We start from the raw sequence: 7862 nt of genomic DNA, 5'->3' as shown, positions 1-7862 counted from the left end.
TTTCGCTCTCCTGTAAGCACTTTTCTACGGCTTTCAGCAGTGCTTCTTTAGTGTTATGTCCGAGTTCGTTAATGAGGCTGACGGGAACCCCATCTAAGCCCGGTGTAGTGCGCCTAGGAATTTTTCCTTCGGCTTTCTTCCAATTGAAATTCTCTAGTACTACATCTTCGTCGGTTGCACTCCTTTGCGCACTTTTACTCACTGGGGGAATCTCCTGGGCGACCTTTTTAAACGAATCGGCTGTTATCTTTCGGATGTAACCTAGCGCTTCATACCCTTCCAATTGATTTCCTCCTTCATCTACCATATGTTGTTGCATTGTGACAGACTTCCTACCCAGCGCTTTTAGGTGGCTCCAAAATATCCTAGGCGCGGCCTTCTTCTTTTCGCGAATCTCTGTCATCCAGCATCCAGCAGTTGAGAACGAGCTGCGCCTCTAGCGGGAGCAATGAGAACTAGTGTACACGGCAGGAGGGACGAGAGACAACTCCCCAGCAAAAGGAGCAAGCTCCTAAAATCCTATGACAGTGAGGCTCCTCTAGTTTTCGCACACGAACTTTATGTCGAGAGGAAAATACTTTGCCACAGTTAAATGGGCACTGTTGCGACTGGTTAACTAAAACTCGCTCATTCACTTTTTACTTATTGGCTTGAGGGCAAGTGTTTATATTACAAAGTTGTAGTGCGTGCCAACTTATGGCATACCTATTTTTTTAGAAATCCCAAAAGTTGCACGTTGTTCGAGATATTCGTCGTCGAATGTAAAGGGTGAAATCGAAACTGATCGCGCAAGGCGTGCAAGAAGCGCGACCGTTCTGCTACGCCAGACCGGAACTACCCGTCACATGGGAATGACGAAATTTTAATGAAGGCGCGCCGCAGCCGTATGTTTTCGTGAAAAGGTGCAAGTCATATCACTGTGCCCGCGCGTCACCCTAACTCTCGGGCGTAGTGTTTGGCGCCTACTAGTTTCTTTGAAACTGTGCGCAAGAAAACTGCGACATTAACCTTTCCTTTGTCTGGGAAGCATAAAACTCAGGGGCAGCCACTGGGGCGCTTTTTCTTGCAGACAGGCCCAATAGTTTTTGGCGCCTCTTTATAGTTTAAGAAATAAACAGATAAGCATCACCCATTCCACGCAAACATTATTCTATCTCCTCGTGTATTTCAATGGCGCGATTTTGTACGCATTCTTAAAACGAACGGAGGCAGTCCGTTCTATCCAGCCGCACGCGAATGAGTAATGTGAACCGAGACAGACGTCACGGCCCTACATTGACCAATCGCGTGACGCTGGAAAGAACAGACCGCCTCCGTTTGTTTTAAGAACACGTACAAAATCGCGCCACAGAATGCTTGCCGATTTTTCTGACCAGATTCTGCTTCAGCGCGCCTTCATTCAAAATTCGTCGCATCCTTGTCAAGTGTCGACCCGGTGTTCCGCAGCTGTTTGTGCGCGCCGGGCCCCATCAATTTCGATTTCGCCGTTGAAATTCGATGCTGAATATCTCCAACTACGTGCAGCTTTTGTGATTTTTAAAGATGGGTGTCGTGAATTATCCTGCACTAACACTTCCTAACATAAGGAACTGCACTCAAGTCAATAATTACAAAGTTAATAACGAATTTTTGTTAATTAGTCGCGTCCACGGCATTTTCGCTGCGGGAAATTATTTCCACCCCGACATAGAGTTACGTGCGAGAACGAGAGGAGCCTGACTGTAATACAAAGATTTTTGTATAAAAAACATTTATTGTCTAAAAACAAACGCATCATATTATACATATATATATATATATATATATATATATATATATATATATATATATATATATATATATATATATATATATATATATTGTGAGTGAGGATGAAGATCGACACCGGGGCTCTGGCGCGCGGGGACAGCTAGCGGGTACAGGCAGAGGAAGAAGAGGTCAGAGGATAGAACAGCTGGCCCAGGAACGGGTGCTGTCTCTGTGCCTCATTCCTCACAATGGCGCAGTCTACAAAAACTGAACCGTAAGGCTGAAGCCACCTGTCACCGCGGGACGTCGGCAGCGCGGGTCTCTCCATTCTAGGAACGCGTCCACGCTTCCTCGCTTATGGACACCACGGCCTGACCGCTGCTACAGCTACCCATCAAACCATCCAAGGACGGCGTCCAGGCCTCCTGGGTGGCTCAAGGGCACGCTTACCTTGGCGCCTCCAAGACACTGCACGGCCTACTGTTCCCCGGGAATGCCGCTCACGCTTCCCGTTGCGAGAACGTCTCGCTCAGTACTTCATTGCCACTTGAGCCGCTTAGGGATGCCGCCCAAGCTCCCTCGGACAAGGATACTGCCTCAGTGAGTACACTGATAAGCTCTTACCCCTCCGACGTCACCAGTATCTCCGAGTGCGGATCGCCCGAAAGCGCCGCCGAGCTTTTCCGTACCGTCGCGCGACTCCGCGTCACGGTCAACGCTATGACGGCGTCGAGCTCTGCGCTTTTTCCGGTCATCTTGCCGGCTTTGAGTGCTATCAGCGCCATGTTGGATGTAGCCGCCTCAGAAGACCTTTAGGCCGACTCACCCGAGAACCGCAGAGAGTCGCGGCGTACTCTCACGCAACTCTCAACCCAAATGGGCTGCTGGGCGTCGACATACTCCGGATTTTCGCCTGGCGTCACACCATCGCCGGCTTTCGGCGAATTACCGGAGTTCCACGGCTTCCAGAACGACGCCGACAAGTAGGTGGCCACCATCAACGCCCTCGGAGCTCGCGAGGCCTAGACGGTGTAGCACGGCTGGGTGTGCAGCCTTCACCTAACACCTGTAATCACGTGACATGTTACGTCACGCTTCTTCTCTTTAGATAGCTCTAACCAAACGGCAATAAAGTTGTTCATCACCCGACTGCCGGCCTCGCTACATGGTGGCAGCGAAACCCAGCGGATGCGTCGATGGCGTCCGCATTACTACCGCCCCCGAAGCCCATGGAGGCGTCACAGGACCCTTGGGTTGCCTGGAAAACTTGGAAAAGTGAGTTTCTGCTCTTTTCCACCGCTACAAAATTGAACCATCAGCCAAAGGATGTTCAAGCAGCCACGTTGCTAGTCACCATAGGCGAAGAAGCTCGAAAGGCATACAGTACCTTCAAGTTCGAGGAGGCGGAAGACAGAACTGATGTTCAAGTTCTAATTAAGAAATTTGAGGAGCACTACAGGCCCGCAACCAACTTAACATTTCAAGAATTTCTATTTGGTTCAAGAAACCGAAAGGCAGGCGAGACGTTTAACGAGTGGCTAACAGAACAGCGTGTGTTAGCGAAGAACTGTGAATTTGGGAATCTTGAAGACCGCATGTTGCGCAGGCGAATAATTTTGGGCACAACGGATAAGAGCCTGCAGCAAAGACTGATAGCCGAAAACCCGACGTAGGAAAAGACTGTCGACATATGCCGTGCGCATGAACAAGGCAAAGAGCATTTTCGAGAGATAAGTGGAGCTACAGGATCCAGTGAAGGCACCTTTGTAAACGCAGTCGCAAGAGAAAAAAATGTTTGCTACAAATGTGGGGGTCAAATGCATCGCAGTGACATGTGTCCAGCAAGAGGAAAAACCTGCCGAAAGTGCGGACGGCTGAACCATTTCGCTAGAGTATGCAGGTCACCGCGGAACGTCAGCCAACAAATGCGAGAGCTACAAGCAGAAGACACTGATTTTTTTTTTCCAAACGTTGACTGTCGGTGCAATCGCCACCGATGATTGGAGCGCAACTGTGTACATTGAGGGCCATCCCGTCACATGCAAGCTAGATACTGGCGCCAACTGTTGTGTCATCTCAAGAAGCGATGTTGCAAAACTGCCAGATAAAACTCAGCAAGCTTGCAATGTTAAGCTCACAGCATTTTTTGGGCACACAACAGCCGCGCATGCTCAAGTTCACTTGACACTTTCGGCCAATGCCAGAACCAAAGAACAAATGTTTTTTATTGTCGAACAAGACGTCCCTGCCACTTTGAGTGGTGCAGCAGCTGAAAGTCTTGGCTTCAGCTACCGTATGCGAGACACAGCAAGAACTGTACCCACCAGTGCAACCTTTTGGGGACGTCTTCGAAAGACTCGGGCAGCTAAAAGACTTCGAGTACGACATGAAGCTCAAGCCAGGCGCAGTGGGCGTCGTCGTTCCAGCGAGGAGAGTCCCCGTGGCTCTTCAGGACAAGGTCAAGGCCGAGCTGCAGCGCATGGAAACCCAAGGCGTCATAACAAAGTTAACGGAGCCAACCGAGTGGTCTAGCCATATGGTTACAGTCGTTAAGAAGGACAAGGTTAGAATTTACCTGGATCCTACGGCGCTAAACAAAGTGCTGCTGCGGGAACATTACCCAATGCCGACCCTAGAAGACGCAGCCTGACAGATATCTGGTGCAAGGTACTTCTCAACACTTGACGCAGCGTCAGGTTTCTGGCAAATAAGCTAACAGAATCAAGCTCAAAACTCTGCACGATGAGCACGCCGTATGGACGCTATCGGTTTCTTCGAATGCCCTTCGGCATCGCGTCAGCTCCAGAAATCTTTCAAGCAGCTATGCATCGCATTCTGGAAGGCTTGCCGTGCGTAGTCGTGATAATGGACGACATACTGCTTTGGGGCCGCACAAAAGAGGAGCACGACCACAACCTGTCACTTTTGTTACGCTGTCGCGAAAACAACCTCAAGCTTAATCTAAAGAAATGCACTTTTTTGCAGCCTGAAGTCCGCTACCTCGGGCACATTCTTAGCACTGAAGGCCTCCGCCTGGACCCAGGTCGAGTGAAGCACATACTGGAAATGGAAGAGCCAAAGAATTGTAAGGAACTCCAAGTCTTTTAGGCATGATGAATTATGTACAACGTTTCATTCCTAACATGTCCGACGTGACTGCCCCCCTAAGAAAATTGTTGCACAAGGACATTGCGTGGGTTTGGACTGACGCTCAGCAACAGGGTTATGAAACGTTGCGTGCAAGCTTAGCAAATGCACCAGTTCTTGCTTTCTTCGACGCAAATAAGCCAGTCATCCTGTCAGTTGATGCCAGCCAAATGGGCGTTCGCGCTGTGCTTATTTAAGACGGCCGTCCCGTCGCATTCTCGTCACGTTCACTAACAGAGGCACAGCAGCGCTACGCTCAAATTGAAAAGGAAACATTAGCCATTGTGCATGGTTGCGTCAAGTTCCATGACTATATCTTCGGCCAAGAAACTGTGCTTTTTGAGACCGATCACCGCCCGTTGGTGCCGATATTCAGCAAACCACTTCATCAATGTCCACTTCGCCCGCAGCGCATGCGTTTGACTTTGCAGCGATATCACATTAACTTGATCTACAAGCCAGGGAAAGAGCTTTTTCTAGCTGACGCCTTATCTAGGTTTCCCAGCAAACAGCTCATGCAAGAAGAAACGGAGCAATTTCACGTGAATGTGCTTGAATACATTTCAGCTTCGCAGCAGCGCCTGAGGGATCTTCGTGCGGCAACGAATGACGAGCCTGCCCTGGTCAAGCTTCGAGGTTACGCCGAAACAAGCTGGCCTGAAAAGAGCGAGGTGCCCGAAAGTGTTCGTCAGTACTGGTCCTACAAAGAGGAACTGCACACACAGGTTGGTCTTGTTTTTCGCAGCAACAAGGTAGTTATACCAACTTCACAGAAACACGGAATTATGTTGCTGCTTCATGCTACGCACCCGGGAGTTGAAAAGGTGAAGGCGCGAACTAGAGACATCATGTACCGGCCAAATATGTCGCGCGAGATAGAGCAATTTTGCAAAAACTGCAGGGTCTGTCAGAAGTATCAACCACGGAATGCCAAAATGCCTCTTCATAGCCACGACATCCCAAAGCTTCCCTGGGAATTTGTTGGCATGGACCTGCTTTTCCATGAGGGCCGGGAATTCGCCATAATAGTGGACTACTATTCTTTCTTTTTTGAAATCCGTGAACTCCGGCGGAGCACTGCTAGTGCTCTGACATTATGGTGCACAGAATTGTTCGCTACACATGACTTACCGTTGCAGCTCTGCAGTGATAACGGCCCGCAATTCAATAGCCAGCTTTTCAAAGAGTTCCTGCAACAACTAGGCGTTACCCATATTACGACAAGCCGTTATCATCCCCGCTCCAATGGTATGACTGAAAGAGCCGTACAAGAGGCAAAAAAGCTTCTAAAGAAATGTTCACGCAGCAGGGTTGATTTTTATATGGCCTTGTCAAAATGTACTTTTGGGCTAGTTGGTTCATAATCGTAGTAGAACAGCGCCGGCGAAAACAACAGACCAGACGAGGAGAAGGACACGTAACACAAGCGCCTTGTGTTACGTGTCCTTCTCCTCGTCTGGTCTGTTGTTTTGCGCCGGCGCTGTTCTACTACGGTTTTATATGGCGTTGCTAGAATGGCGCAACATCCCCAGAGATGATGTTCTTAGGTCCCCTGTGCAGAGACTCATGGGACGGCAGACCAGGACCCTATTGCCTGTACCAACCAGCCACCTGGAACCAGAGGCAGTTCCAAGCAAAGCCGTTCACAGCAGGCTCCAGGAGATCCGTCAAAGACAGAAGGTGTATTACAACCGTGGAACGAACGATCTACCGCCCCTTTCTCCAGGCCAGCCAGTGTCCACATGCGACACCCTCCAGCGAACGTGGTCGCCTGCGATTCTTCTGAGGCCAGCAAACACGCCCCGGTCAGCAATCATAAGAACAGAAGATGGTCGAGAATTCAGGCGCACAAGAGAACACCTGAGGGAGAGGACGACGCACAGCGACGATGGCCCCAGAGAAGAACACTTTCCTCAAGAGCCACGCCGAAGCACCGGAACTCGCAGCCAGCCCTGCCGATACCCGCAGCCGGAAATGCATAATTAATTTGTTTCCCAATTGAAGGAAGATGTAGCACGGCTGGGTGTGCAGCCGTCACCTAACACCTGTAATCACGTGACATGTTACGTCACGCTTCTTCTCTTTAGATAGCTCTAACCAAACGGCAATAAAGTTGTTCTTCACCCGACTGCCGGCCTCGCTACAGACGGACCAACAGAAATGGCGGGTGGCCATCGACCGCCTTCGAAATGATGCCGCGGCGTGGCACAGATACGAAGGCGTGAGACAGCAAACCTGGGCGGAGTGTAGCATCCGGCTCATCACTGCTTTTGGGCGGATTGACTGCGACCTCGCTGCCACCACCCAGTCCAACCTGACCGCTACAGGATGGAGCTCAGGAGGGGCACCACCTCGAGGCTGCAACTGTGCAGTGCAGCTCAACAGAGAGCGTCCCAACCTCTCCTAGTACAAACTCTGGACTCAAGCAGTACTGTGGCACTGCGCTGGTGTCCGACACCAGACCATTGTTACGAGAAGTTGAAACTAGATTCCATCCACGGAAGTTGACAACGCGGGCCCCGAGATCATCTGCCCTTCGGGACATGGACGTGCCGGCTCCTCTTCACACGCTACCTATTCAGAAGGCGGACGAGCGCATGGCCATAAGCAACGTTTTCTCAGACTCGTCGGAGCCACATCCAGGACTTCAAGCGCAAACCGGATGCGCAGATGGCCACCTCGTGCTAAGTGAGCCAGAAAATGTAGCAGAGCCACCTATACCACCTCCAGAGCCAATGAGCATCGATGGAAAAATAGAAAGGGAGCGCCCCGTTGCTAACGGGGAGAATTTCGCTGAAGAAAAGCATTTTTCAGTTTTCCCGAAGCCACAGAATGTTCGAAACGAATGCCTGGACCGTCTTTCCGATGCTGACAAACATGCGGATATAACCGAAAGGAAGCCACCCGAAGTGCCTCCCACGGTGCCGCCTAGGATGCTGTTCCGAGATCCTCTTCCGGGCATGCGG

This window comes from Rhipicephalus sanguineus, chromosome 3, assembly GCF_013339695.2.
Source record: "Rhipicephalus sanguineus isolate Rsan-2018 chromosome 3, BIME_Rsan_1.4, whole genome shotgun sequence".
NCBI classification, from domain to species: Eukaryota; Metazoa; Arthropoda; class Arachnida; order Ixodida; family Ixodidae; genus Rhipicephalus; species Rhipicephalus sanguineus.
The sequence above is the reverse complement of the archived record's forward strand: the minus strand, read 5'-3'. Positions refer to the sequence as shown.